Raw genomic sequence first — 17,421 nt, forward strand, 5'->3', positions numbered from 1 at the left:
GCCATGAGGGTAGTCAAGGGCCTTGAGGGGAAGCCGTGTGAGGAACAGCTGAGGTTACTTGGTCTGTTCAGCCTGGAGGAGACTGAGGGGAGACCTCACTACAATTACAACTTCTTTGTGATGGAAAGAGAAGGGGCAGGCACTGATCTGTTCTCTGTGGTGACCAGTGACAGGACATGAGGGAATGACCTGAAGGAAAAGTTTAGGTAGGATATTAAGAAAAAGGTTCTTCCCAGAGTGAATCACATGGTGTGACTGGTGGGGATGGTGCTGTGCAGGGTTAAGAACTGGAATCAATGATCCTTGTGGGTCCCTTCTAACCCAGTACATTCTGTGATTCTGTAAATAGCATCTCCTTTCTGAGACAGGAAACCAGAAGTAGTCCTACTTTTGTTTTATGAAATAACTGAGTACCTTTTTAGTTCCACTGGAATATTAGGTAGTGTGATAGGTGAATTCCTAGTTCTGTTGTAACATATTCTCTTCCTTTTTTGTCTCCTTAAGTTTTGCAGGAGGCCTTTAAACCATCATGAATAATAAGGAATTTTCTAAAGAAAATTGCTCTTAACATGTTTTTCTTTGTATATAGGTGTGGTATTCTGCTTAGTCTGGCATGGATATTTGCTTTTTGGTGTTGCTGCAGTTTGTTATGCTCAGAGGTGAGCAGCCTGCTGTAAACTCAGCTCTGTCCTCCAGGCAACTCCACAGATTTCTACATGGCTCGTTCCTTCCCTGTGTTTTTATTACAGTAACATGGAGTGAGACTTCTTCTTCTTGACTGCAAGAAAAATAAGTCAGACTCCAGTCTTCCTCTTTTCCCCGAACCAAAGCTTCTGCAAATAACTGAAAATGGATATTTGTTTTCAAAGGCATGACTTCAAGCTGAAGATCTGTTGCGTGCTTGGGCTTTGAGAATTATCACACTATTCTTGATGAGGGGGTGGAAACTTCTCTTTGATAGAAGTGTATATATCTCTAAATATAATATAGGTACTGGCAAAGCTGATTTTGAAATTACCATTTAAATAAGCAAAAGGCAGATGCCATTTACAAACAACAAAACAAATCTATTTCTCCAGTATCTAACCCACTTGCACAGTGATAGATACTATTGTTGAAAGTAACTGAGTGTAATGAGAAGTATCTATGCAATGCATCTATCTGGAAAACACACTCTTTATTTTAAAAATGGAGCACCAGTCTGTTCTATGGACTCAGGTTCTGCCCTCTGATTTCAGTTACCTTGATTTTTGAGGTTTTTGTATGCATGCACAAAATCCAAATACAATTCAGCTTAAGGTGCTGAATGTTGTCTCTTTGGGGATTATATGAATGACACATCTTTTCAGTCAATAACAAAATACCTATCTAAATTTTCTTTTGGGCTTGGAAAACACCAGTCAAGGTAAGCACAGAGCATTTATTCTTTCCTGTCAGTTTTGCTACTTCTCCCATCTCCAGTCTCATACACAAAATGTGAAGGTTAAAATCCTGTAAACTTGGGGCTTCCAAAAGCACAAGATTACATAAGTGAGCCTACAGGAAATTTATATGTGGCTTCATTGTGTTACAGAAATGCCTGTTGAAGACACCCCTGGAAATCCCCTCAAAGCAGAATTACTGTCAGCCATGGCCTTGCCTGGCCAAAGTCTTAACACCCTCCAAGGACAGAGGTTCCACCATGTCTCTGTATTTCCCCTAATGCCTAAACTAAATTGACTTGGCAGTTGCCTCTTCCAACATTGTCCATAACTACCAAGAAGAGTTTGACTCCATCATGTTTGTAACTGACCTTCAACTGGTTATAGGTTGCTGTTCCTCTTGTTGTTTTAAAAATCTCCCTGTAACTCCTGTGGAGAGCTATTAATCTCTTTTATCTGCACTAGAGATGTGCTATCATGCCGTGCTAGCCAGCACCTGACACAACTGCAATTTCTGTACGCTGGTAAATTAAATGCTACCCGGGGCTTGGAATGATTTGGCACTGAGTGGGGCACTGCCTGTATTCAGGAGGTTTGGGACTGATTGTTTGTACACCTTCCACAGCATGCTAACTACTAAAGAAACAAACACAGACATATAATTCCTGATCTTAAGTACTCACTAATTTGGAAACAGATTCTGGTTTGTTTTGACAAATGACCAAATGTGAGCGGTACTGGAAGATTTTCTTGCACCCTAATTGCAAAATTTGAGCTTGTTAGCTCTAAATAAGACTATGATGCAGCTTTTACAAAATTATTGTAAGCAGAAAAGCTGGATCCTTGACTCAGTTCATTTCAATCTACGCCAGATACCTGAGCTTAGTGTTTAGAAGTTCATCAGATTCTTTTCACATGCACCTGAGTGGGCCTTAGAGAAGAACATTGATTTTCTTATAGAATAGTCCAATAACTTAATATTGGGGCTTTTGAAAACTTTAGGGAGACTCTGATAAAATTCAAACCTTTAAAAGAAAAATGATTAAGCATCACCCCAGAGGCAGAACTCACCTGTTATAGCAAATGGGTGGTATACAAAAAGAATGCCAGTTGGACACAGTAGCGTGTAATATGGCAGAATAGTAAAATAGACACATTACATGACACAATTTGTTTAGAACTGTATTTTCAGAAAAATATTTTTCCATCAGACTTGCAGCCACTTTTCTACAAGGATAGTGTTGATGCTGTAGGTTTGGGGTCTGTGTGCTGTGGGTTATTCTCATTTGATAACCTTTAGCTCTATTCAAATATAGGAGTTTATGGAAAAAAAAAAAATCTGGATGAATAAGAAGGTCTACATGTTTGACAGTTCAAGCCCCAAATCTACAAAATTTAAACTTCATTTATTGCAGGATCATTGCCTCAAGCATGACCTCACTGGAGCTCTGGGTTTCACTGTAAGAGTTTTGAGCAGATTTCATTGTCACCACAAAGGTCTAATCCTCTTGCATTTTATTTTATGAAAAATAAGTTGTGACTTCCTTTAAAAAAATCTGACAGATTGTTTTTTATAGCTAGAGAAGCAGACTGTCTTCTTTGCCTTGAGGTTGTGAAGACAGAATAATTTTACACTATCTAGATTACAAAAGAAAAATGAAAATTGCTTCTTTTAGCTCTTCTCTTTGTAAACCCATCCAAAGAAATATTTTCTTTTCATTCTCAGTAATGTCCACACACACACATATATTTATATGTACAGTTAAAAGTTAAAATCATCTTACCCTGTCAGGTTTCTTTGTTCAGCTTTCATACCTTTCATATTACCAACAAACCTTTATCCATCTTCACAGTGCTTTGTTATCATAGGTTTGGGGTTTTTTTTAACGAGCTGTGGCCCTATAAGCTTCAGGGAACGTTGCTTATTATGACTATGCTTTGTTTTTCATTTTGTTTAGAAATTCACCTACACTCTATGCAACAGAAATTTTCTTTGCAAACAAATAAAAAATGTCCAATATAATACAAATTTACATCTGTATCAAAAATGACACCTTGCTTCTCTCTGGCTTTTGTAATCATTAGAATAGCAAAAAGCGGCTGATTCAGGCATAAAAATTAAACATGTCCCCAAATTCATATTTGGAGTTTTCACATTTGTATTAGAATATATTCATTATAAGACCTGTACTCAGTTCACTAAAATAAGCTTAATTTTCTGATCAAGGAATTATTCTCAATGTATAGCACTTCAAATCATATTTCTGTTCATTTGCAATGACAGTTGTAGGATTAGACTTCCAAGCAAATGTATCATTGAATGTTTATGACTAGAGAATATAATTAAGTAATTTATAAGCAAAAATCAGGAAAATGAAAGAAACATACTATGACAGAGAAAAAAAAAAGAGCAGTTATTCCGTCTTCTCTCCTTTTTTAGATTAGATTTGTGCTCTTAAGGATCCTGTGCTGCTTTTTATAAAAACAGGGTTTGATTTTACTGGCCGAATTCCAACTGCATTGTGCCTAACTAATTGCTTCTTATGTTCTTAATTGGAAGAAGCATTCCTGAGTTTCCAGCCTTGCCTGATTTACTTTTATAGTGTCCTTAATTCAATATAAACCTGGGGCAGCCTTCACCAGGAGGTGATTGATCTTTGAGGGGAGATGATGGTACACTTCGCTATGCTGAGCATGTCACATACCAGTTGCAATGTAATATCAGTTATTGCTTCTCAATATCCAGCAAAGCAGCACTCTCCTCCTATCACTAGATTAGATCAGTTCTGTGGAAATCATCCAAAGTAAAATCCTCCTTTCCGTGCCTCAGACATGCATGCAAATTAGGAGACGAGTGAATCCTTTTATTTCTAGATCAGGAGCAGCAGTGAATTACGAGGGCTGGCTGGGTTACCAAGAGGCCTCCCATCTCTTTGTCCAGCGCTGCAGAACTTGGATCTTCTGAGGAGGAGAGACAGATGGCATCTGAGTGCTCGGTACTGCAGAGTAAGCTTTCTTGTGTCCTCTTCATCAGTAGTGCAGCCAGCTCTGCCTGTGTATCCTGTATCTCTTCCTCTTCCCCTTTCAGTCTTTCCAAGAGCCAGCCATGGAAATTAATAGAATCTGCATATGTTAGGCTTAGCAGCTTGCTGACCCCAAAATGAAATGCTTTATGGTTTGTTAAATTCAACCAATCTGCTTGGAAGTTGATGCTGTTACTCCTGTAGCTCTCTTTTCTCTACTTACTAGGTTTGATACTCATGTGTGTATGAAATGCTCAAGTGCCAGCAGACATTATGTTTGAGTTATGGAGTGTGAGTCCAACACCAAAATAGAATTTTAAAAATTGCAGGTATTTATTTTGAAATGTGGCTTTAAAAGGTACAAAGTTCTTATTTAGAAACTAGTCATGGCAGCTAGTCATGGGAAAGGTGTGATGGGAGAGTGGAATGGAGAGACCTAACCGGCTGCTGCTGCACAGCAGCTGCTGCCACAGCTGCCCTTTGGCTAATTCAGAGGACCTCTAAGGAAAGATAGACTTTTAGAGGTCATTTAAAAGGTGGGAGGGAAGAATATACAGCTGAGAATGTATGTGGGTTTTAATGAAAGCTTAGCCAGTAATTTATTTGTATTTTGAGTTCAGGAAAGGCAGTTGATCTATCTGTACCTCAGTTCTTTTTCAATGAAATTGGGGTAAAAATACGATTCCTTTTTCAAAAAGACACTGAGAGTTGGTGTATAACACTTTTTGGCTGTATTTCCATGGCAGCTGATCAGACATGAGGTCTCTTTTTTTCAGACTTGCTGCTTGCAGAGAAAGCCTGTGCAGTACCAAGGGCAGCACTGAGGCTGTGGCATGGAAATGTCAAAGTTTTCAAGTCCCTGAAATGAGAGATGCTGCAGTACTAAGCAGTGTGAATTTCTCAGGTGAATCACCCTTCCTCCTCTTCACGCACTGCTGCTTTATGAATCACATTGTACTGCAAGACAGTACTGTAGTATCTATCCTTCCTTCCTTCCTTGCAATTCCCCCCCCTTCCACCTCCGCTTTGGCATCCCCACTTTACCATGTTTTATTGTCACAGTGGAGAGAGTAACACTGACCTTTTCTATTCTGCTCTGCATTCTTTGTCTCCTCCTCACTTCATTTACTTCAGCAATAAAATTATATGACTCTAGACAAGAGTCATTTACATCTGCTTGGAGGCAGTTTGAAAAGGCTTAGGTAAATAGAGATCTGGCAAAGTACCCCAAACAGATTCTAAGGGATTGCTTCACAGGCTTCCAAATCAGACCCATTCTTTCAAAACTGGATGTTTTCCATGGGGTAATTGGGTCCAACTATCAGTAAGAATCAAAAGTGTTTCCATTTTGACCTATTGCTGGAGGTTATTCCATGTCAGATGTGGTGAATCTATGGTACATGATATTCTCTGTGATATGTTGCATAACAGAATCTGCATTTATTTAGCACCATGTTCAAATGAATAATGTATTAATACAAGGCTAATTTTGAGAAATTAGTAGGGCCATGATACATCTGTGGGCTTTTCTTCTGAACATACCTTTTGCTTCCTTAAGTGTCCCATCCAAGTGGATTTTTGGTAAATGCAACTGTCCCTGGGTTTCTTTCTATCTGCAACAAGCAAGATTTTGTAGATAAGGCACTGAAACCAGGAGGGAGCCCTGTTTGTGATGGTAGCCATGGGAGTATGACCAGAAAGGAGAAGGACAACAGGAGCAGCAGCTGACTGGCAACAGCTGGAGGAGACTGCGTGGGCGTGACAAATACTGAAGGCTCGCAGGGAACCTGGGCCTGAGGCAGAGGTGTGAGACATCCAACAAATGGAGACCTCCAAGGTTGGAAGAGTGAGGAGCTTTCAGCAAAAAGGAGGTGGGCTGGTGTGGAGAGTGAGGGGCTGCAGCACATGTTTGTGAGAAACTATTGTGTTTGTGAGAAAGGCAGGAAAGGAGGAGGTTCACAGTAACAGATTGGGGTGCACAGACTTGGGACAAAAGAGTGAGGACTTGCAACTTGGGAGAAGGAAAAGAGAAGGGAATGTAGACATGATGGGAGGAGTGGGGTACACAGCATTTGCTAGTCAAAAGTCCCTGAGGTCAATTCAGGGCAGTCTGTGTCCTTCCCACCTTGTACAGTGGGCACAGGCATAGAAGCACAGACATGAATGGTGCTGTTCCCCACTCATGCCTTTAGGGCTGCTATGGAGACATTTCCCTCTCTCCCCTGCTCCACATTTTTAGCTTTTGGAAATGTGATAACTCAAAATAAACACCTTAAATTTAGGTAATCCAAAACATTGGGGTAAATCGTTCATATCCCAGTATTTATCTGACATATCCTGTATATTTAATGTGAAAAGTCAATACTCAAAAGTTTACTTTCAACAAGCATAGTATTTTATTTGATATATGTTGGAACCTCCCTTCCTCTCATTAATCCGTTGCATCTATTTTTCACCCTGATGAAAAACAAGTGCAGATGTAGCAACCTCTTAAAGGGGGTCTGTAGGAAGGATGGGGAGGCACTCTTTGTCAAGGAGTGTAGTGATAGGATGAGGTGGAAGTGTTTCAAACTGCAAGAGTGTGGATTTAGTTATTAGTAAGAAATTCTTTACTGTGAGGGTGGCAAGGCACTGGAACAGGTTGCCCAGAGAGGCTGTGGATGCCCCATCCCTGGAAGAGTTCAAGGCCAGATTGGATGGGGCTCTGAGCAGCTCGATCTAGTGAAAGGTGTCCCTGTTCAGGGACTGAAATGAGATGATCTTTAAGGTCCATTTGAACCCAAATAATTCCATGATTCAGTGACTACACAAATATCTTTGTAAGGTATTCTAGCAAACTTTTCCTATATGAAATATTGTTACATTGTAAATTCATCGCTGGAGTGCATGTAAAGTACTATCAGTCAGATGTTTATCTCAGTAATAGTGCTGTATCGCATTAGCAATGCTCCATAAGTACATTGTTGTAACTGAAATTACAATTTAACACAAAACAAGAATAGAAACATTTTATACCTTAAAGACTGAAAAAAGGCCTTAATATAAGTTCTTACTCCTCTTGTGCTCAACTCTAAATACTTAAGTAATCTAGCTTTAGTATTTACTTTCTTCAACTTACAGAAAGGGGGAGAAATAAAAAACAGAACAATATTTCTTTAAAGAAACCTAAATAAAACTGAAATGCTCTGGGCCAGCTTTGCAGCTTGTGAAAAATCAATGCTGCTTCAATTACTCTGTTGACTTCAGTGTACTGGTGTTGATTTACAGTAGTAGGGAGCTACACAATGATTAATAACAAATATACCTTGGACTTTCATAGCAATTTCTATCTTGAGACTCTTAATTGCTTGTCAAACTCTCTCTTTGTCTTACACTTTCTGAAGATGAAATGTTGTATTCAGGAGTTCATAAACATTTTCCGTTCAAGACAATTACAGATTTATTCAGATAAATGTCTCATTAAGAATTCTTATTTAATTTTCTTATTTTTATGTACATGATTTAAACAAGATAAATGCCTGGAGGTAGTTGAAATTGTTGTTAGGGAGCAGTCTTTTCAAGAGGTATAAAACCTTTTTGAAAACTCAAACACAGCTTTCAGTCCTGCTGTTATATTGCAGACAAGTTAAGTAAATGTCTTGAATCTAAAGTCTTGGGAAGATGCCATAAAAACTATCATCCCTTGAAGTGATCCAGGTTATATACTACTGCTCACTCTGTGTTCCCTTCAGTTTGCTGCACAATCCACAGATGTGGTCTAGCCATTTCTTTCCTCAAGATTTTTTATCTTGCCCCCATCAAGCTTTTCTTAGGTTTATTTTTGCAGGACTTGATATCACTTTATTCACTCTTCAGTGATTTTTAAAATTAACTATAAGCATTAGAGACTCTAGTTAACTTTTCATGGCTATTTAAGAGAAGAGGGTGTAAGGATGACCCTCTGTAGTACCTGTGTAGGCATCATAGATAACTACATTTGTCATGATTGATGTACAAAATCCTCCAGCTAGTAGCATTAAAGTTCCCAAAGGATGCCATATGGAAAACAGGGGCTGGCAAAGATGTCTGTCTGGTGATGTCCTTCAAATAAACAGCACAGTCTGTCCTTGCTACTGGTTGGACCTGGAGGCATGCAGTTGCAGCATGCCAGATTCAGGATATTTTCCTGTACCATATAACTTCCTAGATTCTTGTAGTCTTTTTACTTAATTCTGCTTTACTTAATCCTGGTGAAAGGATGAAAAGCCCTTTGGCCTCTAAATACCACTGAAGATAAAATGTTTATTTATCCTTCAGATCTCCTTTCTCATTATTGGTCCTCTGTCCTTTCACATTGAGGTGTATTCACCTCCAGACTTGGCCCATATTGAGATTGTCTAGAGCCATGACAGTGAAAAATCCTGATGAATCTGCTGGATAACAAAGAGCAACAACCCACATTATATCAACAGGGTTGAAGAACTTGGAATCTGATTCAAGCATCTATAAAGCACATTGTACTCTCAAGGAGCAGTAACAGTGATAAGCTTTACTAAAAACTTCATCAAATTCCCAAATATTGGATTCTAATACTGTGTTTTATATGTTTATAGGTGCCCATGATTCAAGAACAAATTTCTGGTTTAAATGGGTGATTTGATAGGTTAGTGATACCCATTTAAAATATCTCCTATTTTCAGATTGATGTCAACCCATTTCAATACACAATGAAAATAATATCATAGAGTACTTAATCATATCTATTGCACAAATATGAGAAGTGGAACCTGGATCTCCCATCTGTTGAAGCACTTAAAGCATTAGAACTCTGATTCATGCTGAAGATGACTAAATATTTTAGTACTTTAAATAACAAAGAACAATAGTATCAGGTACTTTTAAATCTGTAGATTGTACTGCATGTCAAATTCCTAGCAAGTTATTCAAATTTGAAAAGCATAAAAGATTAATTGACATGTTAACTGAAATTGTTTCAAAGAAAACCTTATTTTCTTCAATAACTGTCTGCAAGATGTAGGCACAAAACTCCACACTCAAAATCCCTCACCCCCTGTTCAATAATTAAGTGTTGATTATGACCGATGCAAACCTTCAAAATTGCAATTGCATATGTAAGCTAGAGTAACTAAGCATTATTTCTACATCTTTTATAGCACAGAAAGTAATTTAATGGAACTCTACATAACTTCCAATAAAATCATATCCTGCTTTAGTACCACTATTTGCAGTTTGTTTCTTAACATTGGAACATTTTTGTTTTGTTTTGTAAATTAGTCTTCATGGATTAGCACAGCCATCTGGTTAAAGTGCTTTAGGAATCTGCTTTGCAGAGTGCACCCTACAATATTGTTTCTTTTTCATTTTGGTTATTAGTTATGGCTGAATGTAGACTAATGCCATCAGAAACTGGCATGCTGGGGTTGAGACAGACTTCAAAGTCTATGACTTTTATGTTTTGGACCTTTCTTTGGATTTGCTTTGAAGAATATATTTGGATTTATAATATCAATGTTTTGGAAAATGCACTGTTTCTGAACAACTGTGGTTTTTAATAAGCTGGGACATGAGCCAGCTGCAAGTGGATGCTGAGATTATTCAGAGACTTATGGCAGACAGTGATGATCAGTCAGAGTCAGATGCTGAATGAAGCAGGGCTCTGTCAGATATTTGGCTCTGAATGCTTTTTTAACTGCAGAATGTGATACCAGGAGTAGTGGTACAAATGAAGAAAATAACCTCAGCAATGGGATGGAGCAATTAAAATCTCTGCAGGAGAGGTACAGTGCAAAGGACAACCAGGGAAGGTTAAATGAGTGGATGACAGCAAAACCAGGATGTTTGGTCAGAAAGTAGCTTTTTTGGGGTAATAGTATTGCACTATTTTAATAGCTTCCAGTTAGCTCAAGAAGAAAAAGGTAACTATAAAACTTTAAAGAAACATACCAGGAAAAATACATTATTGAGCATTTAGGACCACTCAGACTGTCTAAATTTGGTCTTATGAATTAGGTAACTAAATTAGAGGGATAGTTTTCATATGTTATTAATGAAGAGAGAGAGAAAGAGAAGGGCTGAAAGAAGGAAGCTCCTTAAACAATAATTCAAAATCCAGTTTAAATGCCGCAGTTCTCCTAGTAAAGAATTCTTCTGTGTCTTCACTCAGTTTACAAGTACAACAGGCAGGCTAAAACTAGTCCATGACACAACAACACAGATTTGATAAGAAGAAATTATTTTGTCCAGAAGAGCAGCTGTAGAGAATAGACAATTCTCAGATAACACAGTTCTGATAAAAGAAGCTTGAAGCAGAAAGACATGTGGAGGTCAAAGTAAGTCTGCAAAAAAACAGCACATGCTGTGGTAAATAACACAAGCTGAGCTTGGCTTGTTAGTCATAACATAAGACAGAGGAATTTCAGTGAACGTATCACTGCAACAACGATTTGCTGGAACTAGCAGAGCATGCTGGTGTAAATACAGTGAAACAGCACCAAAACCAGCACCCTCAGTTCTGAAAAAAAAATCACCACCATAGCAAAAGCCAATACTTGCAGTAGAAGACGGAGACCTGACAGTAAATGGGATACTTCTGTGTCTCTTGTATTTGGACAAAGATGTACAAGGCAGAATGGTGTTCCAAAAAGTACTGGAGCAATGAAGAAAAAACTACCAGCAGTTCAAGAAGCTGCTTTAAGCCCCTACCTCTGTCTCCATGCAGCATGTTAATCTGCAGAAGTATAATATTCAAAGTACCCATTAATTTAAAATTATTATAGAAACATAGAATTATTTGGGTTGGAAGGGACCCTAAAGGTCATCAAGTTCCAACACCCCTATCGTGAGCAGGAACACCTTTCACTTGACCAGATTACTCAGCACCACATCCAACCTGCCCTTGAACATTTCCAGAGATGGGGCATCCACAGCTTCTCTGGGCAACCTGTGCCAGTGCCACACCACCTTCACAGCATTGGTTTGTTTTTCTAGTATCTAATCTAACAGCTCCCCTCTTTCATTTTAAAGCCACTCCCCCTTGTCCTATCACCACCTACTTTTGTAAATAATCTCTCTCCATCTTTCTCCTAGGCTACCTTTAGGTATTGGAAGGCCACAGCTAGGTCATGCCAGAGCCTTTTCTACTATTTGCTCAAATCAATAGGATGATCTCAATTGAAGTTCATGGGAATAGAACAACTGAGGAAGAGATCAAGGATATCTTCCAAGGCAAAAGGAAGATCTCTGCAGAGCAGCGTGGGAAGGGTTACGGCTGGACCACAGTTTGTGACCCCAGCAAAAGCCCATGACAAATCATATGCTAAAATACTGTCTGAAATTATTTTTCCTCAGGAGGTGATGGGGAAAATAGAGGGAATAACTCTTTACATTTAAAGAAGAACTAAATATTCCACTTCACATAGCAAAAAATAAGTAAATATATAAAAGAAAGAAATTTCTACTGTTCCTGCTCTGAAGAGGAAGAAAGGAAGAAATTCTAGATGAAATTATGTCAAATATTTTTCTCTTCTTTTTGTATCTGCAGGGTTCTGTCGGGTTCTGTTGGCAAGACAGAACACATAAAGACAGAACAGTGTATACTTGAAGACCTGTTTTATAAGATGTTCCCCACACACTGCCACATCTGTTTTGTTTGGCATGAGGTGTTTCACCAGAAAGTGTCATGGTTTGTTTTTGATGTAGAGTAAGAATGTTTGTATAGAGGTTGGCTTTGATCTAAGAGAGACCATCTGAAAAGTGTCTCATAAAAACTGGGGTAGCAACAAGATTACTGGGCCAAAGCTGAGCAAACACAAATATCAATCCATAATGATGGAATTAGCATGCTATAATTAACAAATGTCACAACATGTATAGAAATTCCCTGAGGTACTGGTCTTTACTGGTAATTCTGTCCAATAGAGAAGGGGTGCAAGTAGTCACAGGAAAAGCTGTAGAACTCGTGCCTAATCCAGTTTGCCTGCACAAGCAATCTGCCGAGCAACCTGTACTGCAAGATGTCTGGAACAGAAAGTTTAAGGGAATTTATGACACTGAATTTTAGAGTCTTTCTTATGAGAAATGGCCATGGTTCAAGAACCATGGTCAAGAAAATGGTTCAAGAAGGCTGCAAACACACTCCTCTTACAATTATATAGTCAAACCCAGAGGCTGATAACTTATTTGTCAGCAGCAAAGACTGATAGACATGCATGAATGAATAAACATGGAGCCTCTGGCCTCAGTTCCTGGAGATAAACAAACTCACAAAAAACAATAAAAGAAACTGAACATTGAGCCTGGGTTCCTAAGTAAACAAGGTACATGTATCGCTGTCTCTGCTGACTCCTAATCTAGTAACTTTTGAAACTGTGGACCAGTCTGAGCTAAGTCTGACAGAGAGGCAGCTGCCTCAAAGACACCAAATTATTATATAAGCTTTGTGAAACTGGATACCTGTGCAAAGAAGAGAAAGAATATCTGTCTCTACAGTGAGGAAAGATTGCAGCACAAACTCAGCCTCTATTAGACTGAGAAACCACAAGAGGAACATTATGAATGCTCCGGTAAAAGGAAAAGCTTCAGTGAGAGGCAGCAAGTTATTAAGCAGCTGGGAATCCAACCACAAGGCAAATCCATAGGCTTTATTAGTTTTGATGCTCATGGAAATAGTTGTTTATGAGAGACCAACACTCACTGAAACCTCCCTTTAGTGACTTCCTGCCATAGCAAAAAGCAGTTTCACAAACAGATCATATTTTTTTTCACCTACCAAAATATAATTTGTCAATAGAATACAAAACTGGGAATGGTTTGATGTTAAAAAAAAAACAACAGACCAAAACAAAATCACAACCATTTTGAACATCTAATAAGGGATAGCAGAAAAGGGTTGAGGGCTGTGTTACCTACATGGTAACAGTTTAAAAAGGGAACTGGGTTCTTACAAAATGTAGGTTTTGACTCACAGGGTTCCTGCTGAGAATGAGTTCCCACAACAGTAATTAAAATAATGCACCGGACAATATATTTCCAGTCACCAGCTAATTGGAAGACCTCAGTAATAAGAGCAATGCAATACTAAAAGGCACAGGGTTAGTGATTCCAAAGACAATATGGGGGGAAAAAAACTTCTAAAAACTATCTAGAGGTCATTTAGGGATTTAAAATCTATGGGAAAAGACAGCTTCTTCTCTACTGGCCTTAAATGAATGTTGACATTCAAGTATTGTTAGAGCTCTGTGAAAAATACAGAGCAAGTCAAGTGAAAGAGCCCATGTTGATGGCACATGAAAAATAGGTTTCCTCAAGGAAGAGATACACTCCTGTGCTCTTTTATGGGCATATCATTCTACTTTTTTCTGGTTTGGTTTAGTTTTCTCTTCAGTCAAAAATATTAATTAACATAAAGCTGATCCTCTTTGTAAATAAAATTTCTGAACATGTAAGACCTGAAGAAACAGGGAAATGTGCTGAAAGTTAGAGTTAAGCATGTAGTCTTTCATAGCTACAGGTCTTCCTTTTCTTTCAATTTTTGTGAGAGCTACCAGGAGCAAACATAATATTTTAGCCAAGTGAGTCTGCAAACAGATGCTGTATAATGGATGTTGAACTAAATTTTAGAAGTTGCAAAGAAAGTTGCAAAGAAGCTGTCATTTCTCAAAAACTTTTTTTTTCTCGTTAGAAGTATTTGTATACAGCTAGAAGAGTGAAGGGAATCATAAACCAGACATTTTCTCTTTAACCTTGGCCTATATAATTGGTGTTTACAGAGGACAGGCTCTGACCTTAACGACTTGCACATGACTCACACAGACTGCAACAAAACATATTGTAATTCTTTCAGAGAAACACAGTTTTCCTACAAAAACTGCAGATGCAATAACTGTCTATGGAAATTATTGTTTTTCTTGCCAAGCTGTAGACACACAAAGTAGCCTCTGAGAATAGGGATAATTTTTCTGACTTCTACTTTTGATGCATATATTTTATAGAAAACTCTACAATTTGCTTTTTGTTCTCTTCACAGCTTTGATCAACTGCAAATCAACCATAACTCCAAGATATTTTCATACAGGATACCCATTTTTGCATATCTAGTCTGTCTTCTGAGAACTGTGAATGGGTGGGTTTTGGTTTGTTTGTAAAGTTAAAAGTACAATTCTGGGCCATTTTTCTTCAGTTTCTTTTAAAGTCTGACCAATGCTTTCACTTGTGGCATCAGAGGTTATCAGGATATTTTGCTTTCTACAGATAGGCATTCTCACTCACCAAGCACGAAATCAAATTAAAAAGAAGGCAAATGCAGAAAAAAAATATCAAAGTCTCTTTTAAGTTTTTGAGGATCCTGAATCAAGAAGTGATGTTGTCTGTGAAGTATTGCATTCAATTGTGTGTTTTGTGGTTACTGTACAGAGCTCTCACCAAAGAATTTCCAGTTACCTTTTTCATACAATTTTCTTTATATTTTCAATTTTATCCCCTTTCTTTCTCCAGTCTTTCAAAATCAAAGGGAAACAAATTCTAAATATCTTCTTTCATTATCAAGGACATAACTTTTTCATTGCATTTCTTTCTATACCTAAACTAGTTTATGTCATTTTTCTGTTAGGTCTATTTTTCTCTCCTTTGCACTGCCTTGGTTCCCCAGATCTTTAGCTCATTACTGAGTGCTCAAGCTACTTCCCAATTTCCCAAATTGCACCAGGAAAACAATCTTTTTCTCCTACAAAATGCACCTCCCCAAACCCTCAAGGGTTTTTTCTCTTTGATGATGTTCTTTTCATGCTCCACAGTAGATGCCTCCTGTACCAGAGAAGCATGGCATTGCCCTTCAGCTGCACATGTGGCTATTGGAGCCTTTCACATATATCAAACTAAGTATCCTTAAATATGTATGACATTTGTGACTTCTGTTTTGATTATTTACTATACTAGTTTAATCAATTTATCAAATTATTTCTACCAACTGTTAGCAGTTTTGTTATCTGCTGTAAAAGCAACCACAGCTAACTTTGGGGGTGGAGGTGGGGGTGTTCTATGAATAAAATATCTTTCTCCATGAGCTTGTTAAAAACATTTGCAATAAGCAGTCTACCTAACCAGATCACAGCCTTGAGAAAATGGTTACTGTTTTTCCTTGTGATTCAAGAGCACAGTGAGCAAATGTCAGTTTGGTGAGCTGATTCAGGCGAACAAATTCATTCACAGCGAGTATCATGAGCTTTGCCTCTTGTCTAACAAGTTCCTGATCCTGCTAAAATCGTGTCATGTAACTGTGAGACAAATGTGTCAGCAAATCAATTGTCACACTTCATCTATTTCTTCAAACTGGCCATGTTTTCATTGAGTCCATTAAACAATTGGTATCACCCTTTGGAGTAACAATTACAATGCAAGACAAGTAACCTCTCAGACTCAGTAATAATCAAGGTATACGTGCAAGTATATGCATATATATAAGTATACATAGACCTGTCTATATATCTTTAGCAGGAACTGACATTTTGTCTTTATCTAAATTATAAGACACCTTTTTTTCCTTTCTTTTTTTCTTCCCCCTCCCTGCCATTAAGTGTGCTATCTTTAGTATAAGTACATAGGCAAAAAGCTAATCCATGAGCTAATTTCCCTTCAGGATTTGAAAGAAGCCATTTCCTACTCCATACCTCATCACAGAAAAACACTATGTGCTGCCAGTGTGGCAGAATTTTGTGTCACTTGGATCTTCCCTTATTTGTAGAAGTGATAAGTACTGGATCTGTCAAGTGACAAAATCATTGGCTGTGACCTAAATTCTCCCTAAAACATGGTATGGAGAGAGAACCCACACACATAGCTTTAACTTCTCAGTCCTACTCTATCTGCAGTTGCTTGCTGTGACCTTTCCTAGGAAAGGATAAGCTTATTCACAGAAAAGAATAATCACCTCTGCAAAATGTTTGTTCCCATTTTTTGGCAGAGTTGAAAGTTTCTGACTTTTCTTAATTTGCTCATTGTATTTCCACTTATAATTTGTTCATTGTAATTCCACTGGAATTACCACAACTTGGTATCTGTTCCTCTTCTACTCACAACAAATTCCATGCAGGCTTCGAGCCCAAAAATGGAACTTTTGATATATTGTTGGATTAGACTTCTGCCTTTGTTAAAAATAATGAACAATGCTTGAAAATAATGAAAGTATTAATCCCTCCAATTAGTTAATGATCTCTTTACTGTGATCATGAGAGCTGTAGACCTCTATTCTAATTATGAAATGAGAACACTGAAGCTACTGAGATACTCTAGTTTGAAGAGATTGTAAGAGAAAAAATGACTAACAGTGGTGAGTTATGTTGTTTCTAAGAGCAACCATCTTTGCTTCTGTTTTGTTGGCAATCTTGTTGGCTGACATTTAGAACAAAACGTAATTGTTTTGACTGCAAATACTTGCAATTGAAAGATAATAGTCCATGAAAATGCCTTCCTGAAAAATATGCTAATAAAATTGTGCAATCAGAGTGCTTTTGTGCTCATGTGCCTCTGTTTCAGACATTCAATGGCTAAATACTGGGACATCAATTCATAGAGACTGTATTTTTTGGAGTAAATCAGTTGATTGCTATAAAATGCTATCTTCTCAAACAAGCTGTTTTAATAATAACACTTGGGGGACACAATATTTAGCAGCAAACAGTGTTCCTCAATGTGTATCAGAAGCCAGATATATGATAGCCCAAGTATTTCTTATCTATCCTTTTTAGGCTATAAGCAAATTTTGTATTCAATTTCTTATAAAAATGGTGTGAATTAAACTTATACAAGGATATTAGCGCATAGACTAAAATAACATAATAAAATATTTTGAAGATGCTAAGCATTAAAAAAATTTTTGCTAGGTTAAAGAAAACTCATACATTTCTCTAAATTCTAAGTGAAATAAAATATAAACTAAATTGATAATGGTAACTATATTATTTTCTTTTCCTCAATATTAGTAC

This window comes from Vidua macroura, chromosome 1, assembly GCF_024509145.1.
Source record: "Vidua macroura isolate BioBank_ID:100142 chromosome 1, ASM2450914v1, whole genome shotgun sequence".
Lineage (NCBI taxonomy): Eukaryota > Metazoa > Chordata > Aves > Passeriformes > Viduidae > Vidua > Vidua macroura.